Consider the following 23,784-nt stretch of genomic DNA (forward strand, 5'->3'; position numbering starts at 1 on the left):
GTAACTACCTCTGTGGAGTCTGGACATCTTCCCTATTATGGCTACAATGTTTACCATGAGCATTTCCCTATAATAGGCTCTGCATAAAGCGAATGGAACACATGGTGCCTCCTATCGCTGACAGTTATTTTTACCAACCTACTAGGACTAAATGCATTCTATAAACTATTAGAGGAATAGTGCAGTAGTGGAAAAAGTGATTTCAATATTAGAACAAGTACTGTAGTGGCTGCCAACTACACTCCCTTAATAAAAATGGAAAGTGAAACAGTTGGCTGAGAAGCCAGGTGAGAATCTGAGTCCCGCTAGAGCCTTAAATGAGACTCGGAGAGATCTGCTCTGACAGGACCCACATGTATGGCTCTGGCTCTCAGAAAGCCACACATGCACACATGCTCTTAGGAGGAGCCAACAGAAAAGAGCAAAATGACTTTGACAGCATTTACATTCCTAGTTTCTCTTAAAAGCACATTGGTTTTCACAGGCTTGTTTCCATCATTTGGAGCTAAAATCTGGAGTGTTGCAATTTTGAAGCACATTCACTAAGGCCAATCACAGAGATGAAAAAATGCACACACACACACACACACACACACACACACACACACACACACACACACTTCTGTATAATGAGATATTGAAAAAGGAGAATCTGACTGTTTCATATACAGTTTATAGGTACAATGATGGTCTACCCATTTGTTTTAAAGTTAGTGATCCAGTATTAGCAACACAAATTATGAAAATGAAAAAATGAAAGTGACATTAAAATTATTTGATTTTTCTCCTTTGCTCATACAAAAAGGTAGTGGTCAAAAGAAGAGCCCTGACCAAATATGATGTCCCCACCACCTTGTCGGGACATAGAGGTGGAATTGCTATCTTCATGTGTTAGCCTGTGGTACCAAGGTGTGAACTGCCATCCCATCATTGTCTGGGAGGTATGCTGTTCAAAGTTGGGAAGACAGCCTACATTCTAGTTCAAGGCGGGTGACTATAGTAGTTGGGGAAGTTGGCGATGATAAGCCAAACAAAACAGAAAACTGGGACAACTAATAAAGATGAGGTTTTCAAGCCAACAGTACAGAATAGTATCTGGGGAGGTTTCTGAGATGAAGAACAAATGTCTGGTTGCATGCAATTTCTAGGGCTGAGCTCTGCAGGGATGGAGAGCTTATGCCTACAAACAGCAAGAAGGAAAAAAAAATCAGCTAACCATGATTCAAGCAAACATTCTCACATGACAAGAATTCTGAACATAAACGCAATTCTGGCTTTGGTTAAACTGCTCAGCCCCGGCAGGGCTCCAGGTCCATTTTTCCTATGACTCTCATGAAATTCTTCTCATGGCTACACATTATTGCAGTGGCAAGTCATGTCATCACATGGCTGTGCTCAAAACCAGAAAATGGGATGATCTAGGGCAGAACATTTACCCGTAAGCCAATCCCTCATGTCAGGAAAAAATAAAAATCTTTTTTTTTTTCAGTCATGGGGCTTGAAGTTTGGGCCTGGGCACTGTCCCTGCACTCTTCAGCTCAAGGCAAGCGCTCTACTACTTGAGCCACAGCACCACTTCCAGTTTTCTAGTTTTATTAGAGATAAGAATCTCATGGACTTTCCTGCCCAGGCTGGCTTTGAACCGTGATCCTCAGATCTCAGCCTCTTGAGTAGCTAGGATTACAGGTGTGAGCCATTGGCACCTGGTTTAAAAGTCTTTCTGAGAAATGTATAACTCACTTATCTACCAGATTCTGGTAGCTTGACCAACTTGGCCTTATTTGCTTGAAACTTTGCGTACTTTGCTTTCCTTCTTAGGTCACCCTCCCCTCCATAACCTGCTCATCGGATTTTTCTTTTAAGCACTGCTTCTCCTGGCTAAAGATGAGTGAAAAACTGTCCCTGAACCTGAGACTGGGAGAGTCCAAGGTGAAGTGTAATTGGCCACTCTAAGAACAACTCTACCTTCTGCGGTGCGGTTTTGCTTCCCTGGGCCACTGAGAATGACAGGCACACGTCACTGTGCCCAACCATTGTGCTTCCCCCATAAATGGGATGATAGATTAGTACCACGACACCCAGACCTTGATTGAAATACAGTCGTAGGAATTTTTATGCCTGGGCTGACTTGAAACTATATTTTCTGATTTCAAACTGCCTCTCTTCCCAGAAGCTAGGATTATAGACTTGAGCTTGTGTCCAGCTATAATATCATTATTTTAAAAAATTTGATATGATAGTAAGTGGATCTGATTGATAAAGCATGAGGCAACCACACAGCCCATGAAAGTGAGAACTTGTGACAAATGAAAGGTACTCTCCTCTCCCTAGGGGACTGGGGCAGAAGTGAAGTGTTACTGAAATATTATCAAATGTTATTAATATTAATAATAGGCCTTTTGTTTTAGCATTTATTTTCCCACTAAATAAGCTAAGCTGTTTTGGGCAGGAACAACTTAATTCCCTAATTGAACAGGTGTTCCATATGTCTTTTGCTTTGAGCAAAGCTGGGTATACCCTTGTGCTTACACCTACTACTTTCCACACTCACCCTTGAGGAAGATATGTGACAACCCCAGCTGACTGTTGAAGAAACACAGCTCTGGCTCCAGAAGCTGTTTATCCTAGATATCATCTTCAAAAAAGACACTGCAATCAGATTTTTTTTAAACCATTACAGCCTTACTTAATTCTGAAATTGTGCAGCCATTTTCATGCATGCCACAGGAGAAGCACTTTTTCCAGTCACATAAGGACTGTGATTGGTCCAAAGGCAGTCTTTTATTTGCAATAAAGACTATGCTGTAACTAATGCAAATATCCTTCCCACATTCCCCTCCCTCCCTCACCCCTCCCCGGCTATGTAAGTAGCATCTTCAACACATGAAGATATGTTTCATATCTCTGTCCATAAAAGAAATGCAAATCATTGGGCTGGGAAGGTGGCTCAGTGGTAGAGTGCTTGCCTTGCGTGCATGAGGCCCTGGGTTCGATTTCTCAGCACCATATAAGCAGAAAAGGCTGGAAGTGGTGCTGTGGCTCAAGTGGTAGTGCTAGCCTTGAGCTGAAGAGGTGAGGGACACTGCCCAGGCCCAGAGTTCAGGCCCCACAACCGACCAAAAAAAAAAAAAGAAATGCAAATCACAACAACATTGAGGCTGGAAATGTGGCTTAGTGGTAGAGTGCTTGCCTTGCGTGCATGAAGCCCTGGTTTGATTCCTCAGTACCACATAAACAGAAAAGGTTGGAAGTAGTGCTGTGGCTCAAAAAATACAGTGCTAGCCATGAGCAAAAGATAGCTCAGGGACAGTGTCCAGGCCCCGAGTTCAAGCCCCAGGACTGGCAAAAACAAACAACAACAACAAAAAACAACATTGAGATTCTACCTCACCCCACTTAGAATGACCATTACCAAGAAAGCTAACAATAACAGATGTTGGTGGGGATGTGGCAAAACAGGAACACTACTACACTTTTGGTAGGAGTGTAAACTTGTTCAACCACTCTGGAAAGCAGTACACAGGTTCCTCAAAAGACTAAACATAGAGCTTTCCTATGGCCCAGCAATCCTACTCCCAGATATCTATCCAATTGACCACAAACTAGGCTACACTACAGAGTATCAGATATCCTAGACCTGAGAACTAGAACACTCACCAAATGTCAAAGATCTTGCTACTTCAAGCCTAGGAGTTGTTGTAGGGTTTGAAGTCCCATCATCTGAGGCCTGTTACTAGCAGGCACTGTCTGCAGTGTTGTTACTATCCGCTGTTCCTAGCAGCTTAGAATTATAGTAGCTACCAATTGCCAGAGTAACTAATGGTTAAAGGCCAGCGCAAGAAGCCTCTAGCCTGAATCCTAGACCCATTAACTCTTTGACTTCTAAAATAGGCCCCTAGCCCTCATTTCTCTTAGTTCTCTAAGCCTCTAGATCCATTTAGTCTACCCCCCTCCCCCACCTTGAATATTCAGGAACTCACTGGATAAATTTCTCCCTACCTACTTAAGGTTCTTTTCAGGTAGAGCAAGAAGACTCTATCTGACCAGTTGACTAGCAACAAATTTACCTTTAACTTGTCATGTTATCAAAGATACATCTGTATAGTTGTCATAAAAACATATTTCTATTTACATAAGAAACCATAATGTTAAGATTTTTGCTTGTGACAATTCTAGTCTCAGGATTCTTGTGAAATCCTGAGTATTACTATGAGTTCTTGCTTGTCAAATTGAATATGACTTTGATTATTACATATAATAGGCCATTGTAACATCTGTTTTTCTATCTGATTTACAAGGTCTTTGAGTCATACTATTGACTATAATGTTGAATTAATAAATGAAAGAAAATCTCTGGTTTTATTGGATTTTTTCCCTTCCAGAATAAGAATTTAAGAGGTCAATGCCATTAATCTGAACAAGTCATAATTAACAAAAATTTTAATTTTTTTTCACATGACTCATCTAAATTATAATTTCTCACGGGAATTCTGAGAGTAATTAATCTCAGTCTCATGGTTAGCCAAAAAGAGATTATGAACTCAAAAAGCACATGAGCTTTATGAACAGCTGGCAATGGTACTGTATATAAACCTAGATGACTAATTATCTAGAAGTCCTAAATTGACAGAATTATAGCATTGTCTTCATATTGTCTAACTTTGACGCTCTCTTTTACTTCTTTGCTTTTTTTCCCCTTTGACATGATTATTCATTGTCCAGGTGTTCGGAGGCTATTACTAACTATAGATTTATGGTTTTTAATTTTATCTTGGAAAAGATAAATTTAACAGTTGTATACACTGGATGCCACATTGTCATTTTTTAACTATCAAACTAAAGCTGTGTTGTCAGTGTCTTCCTTTGATCACATATGTTCTATTCAGAAGTACCTCTACCCATAATTAATTTGTTACTAACAACTTCTGACATTTAAGACCATACAAGAAGATCAAATTGACATATTTTAAGCCTGATTTCTCTCTTTTGCCAGGAGATTGTGTTGCCCTCCAGTTAATTGAATATTCACTATTCTCTGACTCCTTCACAATTCATCCTTGGTGTCTTCAATCAATATTCCCTTATTAAGTTCTAACTATTGTGGTAACAGCTTTAGCTACATTAAGAAGTAAAATATTCACAATTATTGTTCTAAATCGTAATAGAACTTTCAAATGAGGAACTAATTAACTACAATATACTACATTTTGTGTTCTTCCTTCCAAAATGTTTTTGTTCCACTTCAGCAGCAAGTATATTATGTTTCTGAAAATAGCTTCAGGTGAAAATTCCTATATGAAACTTTCCTGTAGAGTCTTTCCTGTTAATGCTAATTTGTGGAGTTACTAAATTATCCTAGGCCATCTAGTACTAATTTCCCATCCTCAAGAGTAACTCAGTTGTATTGCACTTCACAGATGTTTATATGTTTGCATCACATTTTTTAAATGGTACATATTTATCAAGTTTTAAAAACTATTGGGATGCTTACATTCAATTGTAATTCTATAACCATACCATGGGTTTTTGGTTTGTTTGTGCTGGTCCTGGGATTTAAACTCAGGGCTTGGGCACTGTCTCTGAGCTTTTCTACTCAAGATTAATGTTCCACCACTGGAGCCACAGCTCTACTACTGGCTTTCAGGGTAGTTAATTGGAGTTAAGAGTCTCATGGATATTCTTTTTTTGTTTTGTATTTTTTAGTATTATCTTTAAGTAGTTGTACAAAGGCATTGTCACTTAACAAAATCATTTATAAATAGAATATATTGATCAATATCACTCCTTTCACCATTTTCACCCATTCCTCTCCTCCCTACCCCTTCCCTTTAGGCTGGTATCAAAACTACAGTCTTCATATCTCAGCCTCCTGAGTAGCCAAGATTATAAGCATGAGCCACCAGCACCCAGCTCTAAGTATCATGTGTTACCCTGGTGATAGAGGAATAAACTCAAGATCCCAAACTAAGATCACTCTACAGATAGAGTGAAGTTTTCTGCCCTACATTTTATATTCTTGCAGTTAAATTTTAAGGCATGTTTTCAGCTACATTAGTCTCACAGAATTTGCACTAGTCCAGAATATTTGTTTTAATTTGCTTTTAGTTTTCTCTGAATTTCAAATGTATTTATTGTAGCCTTCATATTTCAGTACTGCTTTTTCACCCCACTTACAGTATTTGTGCTTCCTGAAAACTTCTAAGCTAACTGTTGGCACAGCCAACTGAAGTAGGCCCTGAGAGGAGACTTGAGCTGGTACAGCTTCTTTCCAGGCTTTGCCTTTGTTTTAGGGATTTTAGAAAAAACCTTTAAACAAGGTTAACTAGATCATGGCTCCAACCAGCCCAGTTCCTGGAATAGAAAGAATGCCTCTAGGTCCCCCTCCCCTTAACAACCTAACCCACCTTGATTGTTGAGTTAAAGACTGACCCATAAAACAGATAGGTTGTAATCTGGCTCCAACTGGAGACACCACGTGTTTATGGTAAACCCTGCCTTTTGCACATGCTTACAGTAAACTCCGCCTATTGGCTACTTGTGTGTTGTCTGTTATGACATTACAATCCTTTTGTGTGGTACGATCCCATTGGTCACCTGTGCATGACCAGGCTCAGCCTCATGGATTTTGCCTTTAAAAAACAAAGAATGGGGGCCGCTCGGGGTCGCAGTATCAGCTCCCGACCCTGTGCTGCGGCCCTGGCCGGTCAGTGTAGGAACCTTTTCAATAAAGTTGCTTCTTTGTTAACAACTTTGTTGCGGTGGGCTCTGTCACTCCAGACGACTAGGTGGGCTGGCCTGCCTGAGTAGGGGTCTTCCTACTACACCAACAAGATGCCTGATATCTTCTAATTCTTGGCTTCACAAAGACTGTAATAGAAGTCACTGATATGGAATACGTGGGATTCAATCCTATGTCAGTCTACTTCCATGAGAGTATTTCAACATTCTTTCTCATGTCCAAATTAAGAAATTCATATCTACACTTTCCTCAAGAATGAGAATTAACTTGGTCAGCTGTTCTTTGGTTCCACTGTATGCTTTCTTCATTTCAGTTTCTTGACTAATTAGTATTGACATATTAACAACTCAAAAGAGAGAAATATTACTCAGGGAAGATTTTTTTCAAGAACATGAACTTGTCTAATTTTGAATTTACCCTTGGGCAAATTCTACAATTTTATTTTAAAATTATACTTTATTACCATCTTCATATAGTCTTATGAAAAATGCTTTTCAATGTACATCATGAAGATCATTGAAAGCTGACACTGTTCTACTTAAAAATATAAGGACAGATGGCAGCAATAACCCATCTGTCAGTAAATCTCTATTTTGCTTTTGTAAACAACAATTTTTATTCTAGAAAAACAGTAAAGTCCAATGATCAAGGATGTTTGCTTCAAAGCCAGGGTACCTGGATTCAAATATTCTAACATTCTACTTATACACCAACTACTTTGTATTTCCTTGGTGAAAGCACAAGGGGTTGGCGGGGGATACTTTTCACTTCATAGGGCTTAAGGACTAAAAGGCACCAAACATACAATACAGCTTCAAAAGTCCTTACGGGACTTAAGGGAGTTGGAACTCCCTTTACATGATGTTTCTGATTGGGTGTTCTCCATCTCTCTTCTATCATTTTCTCAGAATTTTATGATTTAGACTCATCTTCTCAGCTTCAATCAAACTGTTTTGCACATCACTTGTTTTTCTATCTCTTAAGCCTGTAGCCGTGAAGCAATTTGCAGTAATAGACAAAACTATTAATAACTGTTGCCACTGTCATTGTTGTTACTATTAGCATTACTAGCAAAGGTAATTTACTTGAATATTTGATCCTTTCATTCATTCTTTATACATTAGATTTTTTTTCTTTGGTTGCTTGTGGAACTTGAACTCAGGGCCTGGGCACTGTCCCTGAGCTTCTTTGTGCTCAGGGCTTCCAATTTTTGAGTAGTTAATTGGAGATAAGAGTCTCACAGGGACTTTTCTATTTAGGTTACCTTCAAACTGTGATCCTCAGATCTTAGCCTCCTTAGTAGCTAGGATTACAGGTGTGAGTTACTGGTGCCTGGTTTACAATCGATTTTTGCTGAAATGTCTGTGTAGAAAAATGTTTGTTTCTAAATCTTTGAGACATGGTAGAATGATGGTGGTAATGAAGACACATGTTTTCCCACTGTGGCTTCCTCAGTGAAGTATTTATTGACAACAGAGAAAACTTCAGAAAATAAGCAAATCTGATCATGTTGATTCTCCTCCCTCATCAATTAAATGTTTTTTTTAGCAGCTCCCTGTACCACATAAAGCCTATTTTTTTTTCAGCAAACTATAAATTGTCTTTCAGGAAGCCTGTCTTTCCTATCTACCCTCTCATAACATACCAAAGCTATTTGAAACAGCCATCAGATCATTCCAGGGTTTTTTCATATCTGTAATGTAAGCCCTCAGTTTCTTTCTTTTTTCTTTTTTTTTTTTGTAGGTCATGGGGCTTGAACTCTGGGCCTGAGCGCTGTCCCTCAGCTCTTCAGCTCAAGGCTAGTGCCCTACCACTTGAGCCACAGCGCCACTTCCAGACCTCAGTTTCTATGCCTTTACATATGTATTGCTCTGTCCTTCACTTACCTTTCTCCAATCATTTTTTAAAAATTTTATTCAGTTTTGTATTTTAGGACCCATACAAATCCATATACCACTCCTACCCCAAAGCTTTCTGATGCCCTAAATGTAGGCTGAATGCAAAGTCCTCACTGGGTAGTTGCATTAGAACTTTTTATATTGTGATAAATCATCACTTATGTGCTAATTTGCACCTTATATTGCAGGTTTTCTGAAGAAGAAACTACATCCTGATACTTCATATATAAACCACAAATCAAATAGCCTAATGTATTTTAGGTTTAGAAAGAAGAAGAAAATTCATGGATGCCTAAATATCTGGACTTGTAATGCTATGCGTCACTTGAGAAAGCCAGGATTTCCTAGGGAGTACAACAGAAGGTTCAAAAGCAATTAATCATTACACAAAGAAAAAAAAATGTCCTTGTAAGACTATATCTGCCTCTATTTTCACTTAGTCATAAGGGAAGAAAATGCACAACTGTTTCCTCCTTATCCTTAGACTGAAAAAGGACCTCAGATCTATTGAAACCTCCATGGCTTTCTGTTAATCTCCATACTATAAACTATCTGGGTTAAGAGACCAATAACTTCATAGAAGTTACACTGCATAAAAATGAAAGATAATTGAAGCTTTCCATTAGTATCCTTATTAGAACTATTCTTGTGGTAGAGATTTTTTCTTCTGTCAGTCAAGGGCTTGAACTCAGGGCCCGTGAACTGTCTCTGAGGTTTCTCACTCAAGGCTAGCGCTCTACCAGTTTTAGCTACAACTTCACTTTCAGTTTTCTGGTACTTATGTGGACATATAAGTCTCATGGACATTTCTGCTGCACTTTTTTCACTGGCTTCGAGCTGTGATACTAACTTGGCCTCCTGAGTAGCTAGGGTTACAGGCCTAAGCCACTAGTGACTGTCTCTGATGGACATTTTTAATAATCATTTCTTCTTCCTCCTTCTTTTTGTTAATTTTCCAACTCTTTTACGATTTTTCTTCCAATTTCCTCCTCTATTCTTCTTTGGGAGCCCAAGGGTTCAAGTGACATACACAAAGCATCTCCAAAGGTGAAGTTTTGGCTGCTTCATTTGGTTTTATCACACAAATACAACAACGTGTTTTCTGGCTGCCTGTTTATTTTGTCTCTGAAACATTGTTTTCATTAACTATTTCCTCCCTGCTCACAGATCAAGACTTCTAGATGAAATTCTGACTTTGCCACTCATTACTGTAATGGTGCACATTTTGCTATCAACTATCATTTTGTTATTTTCTAAGATCCTCACAACCCCATTAGAGTAAGAAGCTCAGTTATGTAACACCACCTCTTCTGAAGTCGCTACTAGGCTTTCTGATTTTATGTAACACCTTCACTCTTGGTTCTTTCTTTTCTGTATGCCACATCATTTTTTAAATTTCTACTTTATTTAGCAGAAACCATCACTTGTTCTGAGAGCTCACACTCTTTCCATTTGTATACTAGCCAGCATATGTATCTTCCAGAATCCTTCTACCACAGGAAAGTACTTCCATATTGGTACATTTCCCTTATCCTAGTTTTATGTTTCTACTAATCCAGTATTCTTAAGATCTCACATAAAATGTTTACTGTTGTTTTATGTTAGGGGCAATGTTGCTTTGTGCTTTAGTATACAGAGGTCCTTCCCATATAACATTCCCTGGCCTGGTATTTTTTGTGAGTTTGCCATAGTAATTGGCTCTTGTAGCTCAGAGTAGAGAGGAAGATAAGTCTTGGGAAGGCAAATGTCTTATAAGACAGATGTCTGTGTCCGCTCTTCTGATAAGGACTAAGGGTTGGTTTTAAGGAGAGAGAATTTTGCCAGCCCAGAATATTCAGCCAATAATGGAGACTTACAATTACAGATGCATCTCCTTAGATACCTCCATCCCCCATCTTGGTAGTACCTTCCTACAGTAATGGATTTGACAGAGTAGAGTTACAGAATTGAGAATCCAATACACAGATGTCTATTTTTATCAAGTCCTGTTCCAGCTATTTTGTTTTTGGGTTTTTATTTTTCTATTTGGGTTGCAGAAGACAAGACTATACTCTTAAGGAGGTCCTCTCATTTTCACATTTCAACTGAGATTTATTTTTAAGTGCCTGAGACATTCATTAAACTTTTCAAATGTTTTATTGCCTTCAACAACAGTCATCCAACTTCATAGTCCTTACAAGGACTCATTAGTATAAATTTCTCAAATATAAGATATTGGTTTGTCTTTTGTTCCATTGTGTCCATCATTTAAAAGAGCTGCTAAAACTGCTGTTCTGATATAGCTGTTGTTCTGATAGAGCCAGTGTGATTTTTTTTTCCTCTTCCAGTCAACTAGTGGTAATGCTAATGAAGTATGATTTTTAATCCACTTCCTCAAACCACTTCTGGTTCCAAATGCTGTTAACTTCTCATAACACAAGCTCTGAACCAGAGATTTACAGGCATTTGATTGATTGATTGAGAAGTTCTTCCAGGAGCAATGTTTGCAAAGGAATGAAAGAAGCAGGATTAGTTCAAGGGAAAAATTAAAACAGAATGCAGTTACAATAGACCTTATCACTCCTTCAAGGAGCTCTGGAGTTGAGGTGGACATTCTAAATCATTCTGGATGTGTATTTCAACCTGTCATTGGTATAGGTGGACCTCTGAAGAGAATCCAACATTGGACACAACTGATATTTTAATAGAGTCCTTCAATCAGGACTGTCTAGTGAGCAGTCTTCATTCAACACATTCAGCAGCTAAACAAACAGTGGAAGGATAGGCAGTAGATCTCTGTGGTGACCCACTCCATCTATTACATTGTTCCCTGCAGCAGAAAAATTCAAACTACCAAGTCAGTTGAGAAGGGACTAAGGAAACTTTGTTTAAAAGGTGTGGTTGCAGGGGGGGAGGCAGGGGCTGGGAAGGTGGCTCAGTGGTAGAGAGCTTGTTCACATACATGAGTCCCTGGGTTCAATTCCTCAGCACCATATAAACAGAAAAAGCCAAAAGTGGTGCTGTAGTTCAAGTGGTAGAGGGTTTGTCTTGAGCTGAAGAGCTGAGGGACAGCGCCCAGGCCCAAATTTCAAGCCCTACAACCGACAAAAAAAAAGAAAAAATAGGTGTGTGTGTGTGAGGGGGTAGAAGGGTGCAGAGTAGGAGATAACACCAGATGTAAAAAAATGCATACTTTTTTTCTAAGAATGAATAAAAACTCATTGTGGACTTTTCAATAGAATAGTATAAGTGAAGGATGCCTAAAATATATAAATGGTTCAAATGGGAAATTAGTCAATTACACTGAAATGAGAAGAGCTATGGATACTTGAAAAAGAAGGGAAGGTAGGAAGGAAGGAAAAGAAAGAAAGAGAGAGAGATGGAGGGAGAGAGAGATGGAGGGAGGGAGGGAGGAAGAAAAAAAGGAAGGGAAGGAGGGAGAGAGAGAGTCTGGGCTGTATTTTAGTAAGCAATAGGAGGACTTGGAGGGTTTTTTTAGCTGAAAATGACAAACTTATGAGTTGAAGATGACAAAAAATGTTTTTTCTGATTCTTGCCAAGTTTAGTCTATTGGTTGCTCAATACGAATGAGTAACTCATTTTTGTATTTTACAAATTCTTCCATTACTTTCACCTCCTCCATTGCCTCTTTCTATATACATTATATGCATTGTGCACTTTCTCTGGCAGCAGAAAAACAAAACTGAGGGCTTAGTTGTCTTGGAAAAGAAAGGGGAGATTTGCATAGCAACTGCCTACTAGGAGCAATATATTTGACAGCATTGAGTAAGCAATACCATTCGATGATTTTCATATTGTTCTTTAATTATCTGAGAAACATAAAAACCATTATTTGCATCATTAAGTTAGAAGGAACATTGGGGAATTCTCTCTAGGAAGAAAATGTTTCCATTGGCAGGAATGTTGAAACAGTTGCTCTCATAATTATGCAACACCCCATTCCTATCTAGGTGAACTTTATTTAAATTAATATGACTTTTCTTGTTGCCTTGGAATACTAACTTCTAAAGACATCAGGTTGCTACATACATAGTGTTAGGCAACAGAGCACTCACTAAATCCCTGTATTTTCTAATTCAGGTTTTAGTTTAGGGTGTGCTGACATAACATCCTATAATTCCATCACTGTTTCAACTGGGTAATCATAAGTAACTAATTAAAAATTAACAACAGCAACAGGTTAACTGAATTGAACCCAAGTCTAGATACAAAATTCCTTTAAGTTTCATACACATTGTTATCATCATCATCATCATCAAGTAGTTGTAAAAAGGAGCTGCCATTTAACAAAGTAGTTTATGAACACAATATATCTCAATCAATGTAATTTCACACAGCATTTTTTTTTGGTGTGTGTGGGGGGGTGGCTGTCCTGGGGCTTGAAGTCAGGGCCTTGACTCTCTGTGGGCAAGGATAGCATTCTACCATTTGCACCACAGCACCACTCTGGCTTTTTCTGAGTAGTTTATTGGAGATAAGAGTCTCATGGACTTTCCTGCCTGGGCTGGCTTTGAACCACGATCCTCAGATCTCAGCCTCAGGATTATAGGTGTGAGCCATCAGCACCTAGCTTCACATAGCATTTTAAAGGAATATGATGAATACAGAATATAATAAAGGTAACTGCACATTTATGTTCACTGCAGCACTATGCCCAGCAGCAAAATTAGAGAAACAGCCCAGATGCTCTACAATGGATGATTGGATTAAGAAAATGCAGGGTTATATACATACACACATACCCAAATACATGCACACCACACATACTGGAATTTTATTCAGTGATCAGGAAGAATATAATTACATTATTTGCAGAGAAATTAATGGCTCAGGAAAAATTGTACTCAGTGAAGTAAGCTAGGTCCAGAAAAATCAGGGACACATACTTTGTCATATGAGGATCATAGACCCCAAATTCAACCACCCAGGGACATACACGTATCAATGGCTAAATTGACCTAAGTATACTGTAGATAGTAGTGGAACCTTATGGTGTAAACCCTTTGAATGACTAACACACAGTTTGACAAAATGAGTATCAGGAAGCAGAAACGTAAGGAAATTTGTAGGAGGGTGTAAATGAATGGAAAAGGGAACTGTGGATGAATACAGTCATAAGACTCATTGTACAAATGTGCAAAAAGAAGTGGGAACTTCTGTCTGGTGAGGACAGGTACTTGTGGGGGAGGAGGAGAAGAGAGACTGACGGAAGGAGTAACTAATCAAGATGTACTGTACGCAGAAGTGCACATGGTAAGTTGTAACCTCTTTATAAAACCATTTGTAGATTAAAAATCAAATTAAAAAGAATACAATAAATCAGAAAATTATGCACAAAACAATTTCATAGTATGGAATTTTCTATTTGTGGCCTGATGCTCAAAAGACTTTGGATTTTCAAACATCTCCAATTCTGACATCTTACTCCAGCTGTACTAACTGGAAAATGATGAAGATGTTCCACACACAATGTTGGGTTTCTCATAAATGAGCAAAACTGACCGTAAGCTTTGTAATGATCTACTTTCATATTTCTGAGATGAGTTCAGTCAGCCCTTTGTATCAAAGGGTTCTTCAGACTCCAATTCATCCAACTACTAAGTGAGAACACTCTTCAAAAATATCTAAAAACTCTGCCAAGAGCACCTCAGGAGGCTGAGATCTGAAGATCATGATTTGAAGCCAGCACAGACAGGATAGGCCAAAAGACACTTATCTTCTATGAATCACAAAAAAACTAGAGGTAGAGCCATGGATCAAGTGCTACAGTGCTAGCCTTGAACAAAAAAAGCTCAGGGATAGTGCCTAGATCCCAAGTTCAAGCTGTACTGGTGGGAAAAGAATGAAAGAAAAAAATAAAAGAATCAGAAAATTCAAAAAAAATAATCAAAACTAAAATTTTCTCTGCATGGAACACCTCACTAAAGTCATGTGAACAAAGAGATCTTCATTCATAAACCCCATGTCTCTTCAGCACTACTTTTTAAAAAATCTCCTATCCAAATTGGCCTGTGTGGTTGTGCTTGTACTGAAAATGAACAGACGATTTTTGGATGCATTATTATGATACATGTACCATAAACAAATAGTATAGCAACTCTTTGAACAGCATTTACATTGCATTAAATGTTACAAGAATTGAATATATGACAATGGATCTGTACAGATTTGTGTGCAGTGGTGATATCATTTTCCATAAGGAACTTGAGTGTCTGGAAAGTTGAGTATCTATGGCAGAGCATCTTGGAGCTAAGTTTCTCACAAATGTCAAGTGATGACCACATAAATAGAAAGATGGGGATAAGAAGGAAGGCCATGACAAGGGAAAAATAGAAAGACAGAAAAGTATATGTCTTGTGTTTTTATTTATTACTTTTTATTTAGCTAAATTTTGTCCAATTTTTAAATCATTTCATTAATATCTACTACATAAAGCTATAAATAAAATCTTATATCCTGTCTTTCCCTCTTCCTTTCTGCTCTTGGGATTTTTGTCATTTCATGATATAGTTCTTATGATATTGGGCATGAAGTGAAATGATTAAACTATGTCCCAAACTACTGTTGCTGGGGAAACTTCAAATGATATTACCAGACTTTTCTGGCTAGACACTAGTGGTTTCCGATGACATGTTCTTTTCCAGCAACCCACAACCCATTTTTACCTCTCTTCATATAGCTGAACATTCTTGGTTAGTGACTGAGGGATTAAAAGAAAAAGGCTCAGACAAAGGAAGAAGAGAATGAACTAAAGTCTTAGCTATGCCCTTCAGCCACCAGTTTGACAGTTACTATTAAGCCCTCATAATTTCATTAGCTTTTGAAACTCTTCAGTATTATATTCCAATTTCTAGAAACAAGAGGTAATAGATATGAAAGTGACTGGCATAGAATGGAAGAAAGCTCTTTCTTCTATGTGTGAGGAGAGCCAGGCCATTTCCTGCAAACTGAGAAGAGAAAGTTAGGAAGCACTTAGACACAGCAATATGGCCTGTGGACCATTGGTCTCTTCAAGATGAGTGAAGCTTTCCAAGTAACCTTATAGAGAATGGTCAAGAGTAATAAAAATCAGAAAAGAGAAGGAAGGGGAAAGATAAGACGAAGTGCACACAGCTAACACAGCTACCAGCAGGCACATGTTCTGTGATCTTGTTTACAGAAGTGCTAGCTTCATTGTAAGGTAAGCTGATGGTAGCAGAAGTTTTTGTGTAATAGTTGTTATGTGGCAAGAATATGATTCTTTATAATGGCGGGCTTTCAATTTTAGCTAGGGCTCCCAACAAGAATTTACTCTTCTGACCAATGCCATCCTATTACCAAAGAACACAGGGAACTTCTGGGAAAATGTCCCCATCTGAGAGCTGAAACACTCATATTAACACTCTCACAACGTTAGGTAGCCAGAGAACCACAACCCCCACAGAAATTATGTTCAATAAGTTTACCAAGTGCCCACTATTTGAAAGAGCATATGAAGAGACAGAGTGTACTAAGGATTGTATTTATAGCAATTGTATAGTCAAAAGGAAATAAAATGGCTCTCAAAGCAGGCTGTTGATATAAAATGCACTTTTCCAAGAAGAGTGAGTGAACCACAGGAGTGCATTAGAACATGGTATGGTTTAACATTAGCCTGGACAGACAAACCTAAGAGAATCTTAGCTCCAATCAATTAGTAAGCAATCAGAACCTAATGGTGTGGCTCAAATGAGTGACAGCTATGAGTGAAAAAGACAAGCCAGAGCTTGAGTACAACAACAAAACACACACACACACACACACACACACACACACACACACGGGTCTATTATCACATGATTATAGTAACGTATTTCTATTTCAAATGCTTATTTACTGCGTTAGGCATGGAAACCTAAATCTCTTAAATATTATTCCTATTGTAGCCACAGTACAAAAATTTTATACCAGCAAAATAATTGTGTAAAAATTGATGTGATTGTGTATTTCAAGATCACAGATTAATCTGAAATCAAAATAATAAAGCCAGATATTTGATTATTTCACTAAAGAATATAAACAAAATATTATCGCCTTGCTCACACTTATAAAGCTATTTGGGAGCCTGAGGTCAGGGGGATCCCAGTTTGAGCCCAGCCTCATTATAAAGGCAAGAACTCTTCTCAACTCTTATCCAGCTGCAGAGATACTTACCAGGCATGCTACCTACATGGGAGGATGGGATTGGGAGGATTATAGTTCTAAACTAGCCCAGGCAGAAAGTCCCTAAGAGTCCATCTTAAAGAAAGGATCATTCATCCCAACTATAACAGAAGCTTAAAATAGATTGTAGTCTGGGTGCATGCCTGAGCAGGAAGCAAGATCCCACCTCAAAGATAAATACTGAAAAAGAATGGAAATCTCTTCAGTGGTAGAGCATCTGCATAGCAAGTGCAGTGCCCTGAGTTCAAACCCCAGTAAGACCAAAAAATTGCAGCCCAAAGTTTCTCTTCCAAATCACCGAAAGAATAGGAAGCATGTTGTAGAAAGACAAATATTAATTTTAAGTGACAGTAGTAAATTGGAATATAATCTAGACTGAAGAAATTAGAGCCTGGATGTGTCAGATTAAGTTTAAACTTCAGTGTTCTGTGGTAGGGAGCCACTCTGAACATTACACTGATTTGTACTAACTGATAAATAAGTAGATTCAAACAAGTGTGGACATGTTGTTAACATGGTAAAAGGTGAACAGAAATTCTTAAACTACAACCTTTTAGTCATTTATTTTTTTCTAATTTTTATTCCCCATGGAGCTTGAACTCTGGGCTTGGGGGCTGTCCCTGTGCTCTTCAGCTCAAGGCGAGCGCTCTACCACTTGACCCACAGCAGCACTTCCCATTTTCTAGTGGTTTATTAGAGATAAGAGTCTTAGGGACTTCCTACCTGGGCTGGCTTTGAACCGTGATCCTCAGATCTCAGCCTCCTGAGTAGCTAGGATTACAGGCATGAGCCACTGGTGGCCGACTATTTTTTTCTAATTTTTCTGTAAAAAATATAAAATCAACAAATTTAAAATATAAAAAAATCAACAGAATCAAAACACAAAATCAAAAGAGTATTTTATGTCACTATCAGTTGAGACAACAAACAATAAAAATATAAAACACCAATTTTCAGGGAACTTTGCATAGGAAAGGAAGTGACAAATTTCATTTTAAAATCTCCTAGTTTATTTTGTAAACTTACCATTTTGATCCAGAGATTGAAATGATATGGACCTCATTGTTGCATCTTCCAAAAGATAACATTGGACCTTTGTGTCTTTTTAATACTGATTAAGCCACTAAATTTACCATTCATGCTATCAAAGTACATCAAAGTGTGAAACTCATGAGTTGTCACTGGAAAGAAATAGACTTATACGCACACTCTAATAATCTCCATTTTTCCAGAAGTGTCAGCTACTAACCATTCATGAGAACTAACCAGGGAAGCTCCAAACCGGCATTGGGATAGTGAAGAAACAGAGAAAAATATTCCAATTACTGTTGCATGATACACTCTCCCCGAAGAGTGGTTGAACACCAATTAGTATGTACTTTCTGTTCTTCAAGTCATGGCTATTTTATTACACAAATTCATTATATAAATAACAAAGTCCATTCTTGCCTCTATAGAATAGGTTTACATGCCATAAACTTTTATGAGTTGATTTGTTTATAGTGTTAGATTTTAAAACGGCAACTATGTATTAATGTGGGGAAATAAAATTTTATCGGCATAAATTGTTTTTCATGTTTTATCATCGTAATTGTGCTGCTTGTAGCAGAAATACATGAGCTGAGCCTTCTCCAGTTAGTACCACTTCACAAGTTGATCTTTGTTGTTTATTGCTGATGTTTGTTGTATATTCTCCGCTTAATCACTTTTCAAAAGTACAAAATTTCTTAGAAGTCATGAAAATAGAAGTAGGTTATATTAGCATCAGAAGACAGAACCCACTTTTTTTTATTTTGATAGCAATTCCCTAGTTTTGAACAACCACAATGTGTGGACAGCTGTAATATTGCAGGCAGTGAATAAAATAGCATATTCTAGCAAAACTGAAAATTTGCAAAAATGTGGAATTGGCTTCCAAGTTTAAGCTGATGCCAATTTTATAAATTTAATTTTGTTCTCCAAGGTCATGAGCTTAGAGAAGATCAAGGGCTAATGTCAAAGAAACACTGAGCCTGTATACAAATGTGGGTGAAATTATACAAAACTGATGGTTTATGCTGAAGGAATCTGCTTGCAAGATCGGATAAGTGTTGTCTGTTTTGGAACCCATTTCAATGGGTGTGTACTTGACTAAGTTAAACAAAAACTCCACCCAAATTCATTTTGGAATGAAGCTGTCAGATTTCCCACAGTTTTCATTGCCAATGATAAGTATTTCTCAGTTGTGTGAACCATAATATTAGCATTTTTCAGAGTTGAAGTTTATTCTTTAAAGAATTTTAACACTGGAAAAAAAAAAACAAAACAGCAAAGTACCCGTGTATAAAACCAATCTAAAGATGTAAGAGTGTCACACATACATATAAACATGAAAATATGTATAAAGAGAAATCATATTATATTGAGACATGAAATATATATGCATCACATACAAACATATACATCATACATCATATATCAGTGACATGTGATATATACGTACAAATAAATACACACTTTAGTTAATTATTTTTGAAAACATTAAAGAAATAGTTCATAGTATTTTTCTAGTAATAATGAAGACTAAGAAGTGCTTTTCAAGTATATTATATTATATGTTATAATGTTCTTATGAAATAGCTATAATCTTATTTCATTGCTGAAATGAAAACCAAAGATTTGACACTGAAAGATTTTGGGGACTTAAATTTTACAACAAAACTGGATTGTAAAATGAAGCACCAAGCTCCATATCCTGTTTCTACCACCTTTTGTCTTTTTATAAATCTATAATTTTATCCTTAGCTAAGAGAAATGTAGTCATGAAATTGTCAGCCTGGGTCATACTCATAACTTTTAATGACTTAAAATAATGTAACCTATGATTGGAGCATAGAGCCAAGTTATAGAAAGAAATAGAAATGAAGAGACTATGTATCAAAATTTCAATTAAAAACACATAGAAAGTTAAAAGCAAATACCCAGAGAAAAAGGACTACAAAGAAAACAACTTAACATTTGGAAGGGAATGAGATATACCACTCTATGGAAAATGTTTTACTTTTCTTGACTATATGATGGCTCTCCCAAGTTAAAAGAAATAAGAAGAGTTAGAAAACAGGCAGTTATTACATTCACATACAATCCAAGTAATAGTGAATCAATTTTTATTTAAATCAATATATTACTTTCTATAAAGAAAAATATTTTTTGAACTTTTTATGATTTTTTTGTACTTTTTTATTATAAAAATGCTGTATAGGGGGGTTTACAGTTATATGAGCAAGGCAATGAGTACATTTCCTATATAAAGAAAAATATTTTTTCCACATAATGTGGAGTTGCATTCCATTAGGTAAACCAGTGGATACCAGGAGCCTTACATGTTGCCAAAAAGTATCCTGCAGCTAAAAAAGGAAAAGCACAAATTAATGGTCTTAATTACATTTGCAGGTATATTACTTTCTCAGTTAAAATAAGTGTTTACAATCCAACATTTTGTTAAGGCATAAGAAATATATAACAAATGCCTATTTAAAAAAACCACATAGATACAACCCTAGATGTGTTACCAGTCATGAACAGAAAAAGAAAATCCCTCCAACTGAGACTTGTAAACTCTCAACTCAGCGAAGACATGTGATTACTTGGAAGGGAATCAGTTTTAAGACAAGAAAGATTGTTGTCTCCCTAGTTCCCTTCTAAATCAATCCAGTATGTTATTCATACCACATTTTCTTGCACACACACTTTCTCATAGTGAAGATACATTCAATAAGAATATACAATATTATCTTTAAACTCATAAAATACATAAATTATAATTGTCAGAATTATAACTAGATCAATTTTGGCTGATTGATGAATTTAAAAAAAAAACACCATAGATTGGTGGCTCACGCCTGTAATCCTAGCTGCTCAGGAGGCTGAGACCTGAGGATTGTGGTTCAAAGCCAGCCCAGGCAGGAGACTCTTATCTCCAATTAACCACCAGAAAACCAGAAGTGGCGCTGTGGCTCAAGTGGTATAGCACTAGCCTTGAGCTGAAGAGCTCAGGGAGAGCGCCCAGGTCCAGAGTTCAAGCTCCACAACTAACAGAAACAACAACAACAACAACAACAACCACAACCACCACCACCACCACCACAACACACACACACACACACACACACATAGATTGATCACTTAGAAAATGACAGGGACTAAAATTGTATTCACTCTCATTTAATACGATCTTGAAATATGTTCAGTTTTCCTGGAAAAATCATATGAAACCATTGCCTTTAAAGTGAAAGAAAACCATCAACATTTATCCTGGCAGAGGTCAGCAAGTGCAGGAAAGAAGAAAGAAAATATCAGAGCTGTATTCAAATACTTGAGAAGTTGCTTCTTCTGCAAGAGGAAATAGGCATTCCCCATAGAATACAAATATAGTCAAACATTAATGTATTTAGGTGACATAGTTAGTTTTATATGTCATCTTCAGCAGACAAAGGGATGTCCACATAGCTGGGCAATATGTCTAGGAATGTCCAGGAGTGACCAGGTTTTATCTGCTTATTTTGGTTAGGTTTTCACACTCACAGGGAATAAAGGGTGAAGGGACAGGTGGCCTCTGTTAAAAGGGCACTAACTGAAGGATTAAACCCCCACCCCATTATCCCAGGTGCATACAGACCTCAGGCAGTGCAGATATGCTTGATGTGCAGACAGGGCAGCCAGACCTGAGCCTGGCCGTCCGCATTCCATTGTGGGCCTAACTGAAAGTCCCTCAGCTCCTAGCCTTTTTCATAACCTCTGCTTCTTGGCTCAGACCCCATAAAAGCCTCACCCCAACCCCACCTCCTGTCACAACCTCCAATCTGGCAGGGAGGTTGTGGAGCCTCCCTGCTGTGCCTCAATAAACAGTCCTTCTTATGAAGGTTGCTTAAAATTCTTGATTATAGACTGCATGCCTAGACAATCTGATTCCAGTAGAAGAAAGGATTTCAAGGAATTAACATTGTCAGAAGTAGCAATGATGATTTGGATGACTATAGTAAATAAATTACACTCTGGAAACAAAAAGGTATAAAATTACATTTATGTATGAAAAGCAAAATGTCAAACAGTAGTTTACAGAATATTTTCTCCAAATCAGAAATAAATTTAGGCAACAAAATGTTATTTTTTTAAAGTATTAAAGGTAAATGGGAATAAGGTGTGTGGGTTTAAACTCCGAGTCCAGTTCATATGATGAGTGATTACTTTCTCTTGTCCCTAAACATTTCAACTACTAGTGGTCCAGTGCTCCACTCTCAGTTTTCCTCCCACTTGAAACTCTTTCCTCCTTGAAACTCTTCCCTCTAGTCTCCCTGCCTCTTCTTCATTGCCCTGGTTTTACTTCAAACAGAATGTTCATTGTTTTTAGGCTCCTATGGAGGAGATTCTCTTCTTCTTACCTCTTCGCATTTCAAGGAGGGGCCCAATGCTCCCTCCTTCACAGTTAACTGTTCGGTCATCTCCACAAGCACCATAGGCACTCTGTGTAGATCACCTGCAAACAATCCACCAGCAAAAACTTCTTGATTTTCAAATGTATCCACCATCCAAATACTTCTCATTATGTATCCCCTCCCTCTGACTTGGAATATTGCAACAGACTTCTTTCTTGTCTTCATTAGGAACAATGATTTGTAAAATTAGTGACCAGTGCTTCATTGGCCCATTCTCAACAAAGTAAGGAAAGGTCATTTTTAAACAGATCACTTTAAATTGCACTCAATTAAAAACGAAAGGTTTTACTATGTCCTAGAAGCTCTCCTATGATCTAGCTCTTCACTGACTCCCCTCACCCCTGTTCACACTGCCCTTCAACTCCACTGTTCCCTCCAACTATGCTGATCTCACCGTCACACGTAATGCAGAGCACTGGGTTTTCTCTAGCTTTGACCTGGAGTATTCTTCCAAGCACGCAGCACAGCTCTCTCACTTACCATTTTTAGGCTTTTCCTGAGATGTTTACCTCCTTAGAGAGGCCTAGATGGCTTTTTCTGGCCACCTTAGTCATCATCGCAATCTCACCTTCCCTGTTATTTAGCACAGTCTACTACTACAAGATTCTTATCATTTTCTTATGTATATCCCTGAACGGAATGCAAGTTTCTTGAAGCTGGGAATTTCTGCCAATTTTTCATCATGGTATCCTTAGCAACTAGGAGCTTAACATGTATTTGTTGGATAAAAAGAGGCACAAACAAAGATGACAGAGTGAGGTACCTTGAGGCAAACTAGCCCCTGGGGGCGTCTGCTGGACTGTGGAGATGAGCAAAGGAGGCTGCTGACTATGAGCATATGGAATTTTATCACTCTGGGGTATTTTTTCCTTACAAGAAGAGAGCTAAGTGCATGGATCCCCTTGAAATATTACAAACATAATTCTATCATGGAGAATTTGTACCTTCCAGTTGTCTATTGTTGATCTCATGTTTTTCTGTCACTTTTTTGAGTAGGATCATTGGCAGGGGATGTGACCACCAGTAAAACTAATTCTGACTTACTTGTTTTGAATGATGTCAGACTTCTTTTCTCCAGACACTTCATCTATTTTTCTGTTTATAGCTTAAGAACCAGTTTAATGCTCTCTTTCAAAGACATTCTGCCTGTGTTTTGTATGGCTGCTATCAGATGGCACTTAGAACATGAATATACTCCAGTTGTAGTTGCCCAGTATTTAATACGTTAGCCATGTTTTCTGGTCTATTTTGATACCCATCTTTAATGGTAAAAAGCTTTAATTTTTGCCTATGTAATTGTAACCCCTCTGTACAGTATTTTCACAATAAAAAAAGCTTTAATTTTAGAACTATGCATTGTTTGCTGGCTGTGCCATCTCCTTTACAGACCCATGGCAGCGACTGCTTCCTTTGAAAAGTTAAACAAAAACTAGATCTGTACAATAGAAATATATGTGTGTACATTTTAATAACTAGGCAACTGCTTGCTACA

This window comes from Dipodomys ordii, unplaced genomic scaffold, assembly GCF_000151885.1.
Source record: "Dipodomys ordii isolate 6190 unplaced genomic scaffold, Dord_2.0 Scaffold93, whole genome shotgun sequence".
In the NCBI taxonomy this organism is placed as follows: domain Eukaryota; kingdom Metazoa; phylum Chordata; class Mammalia; order Rodentia; family Heteromyidae; genus Dipodomys; species Dipodomys ordii.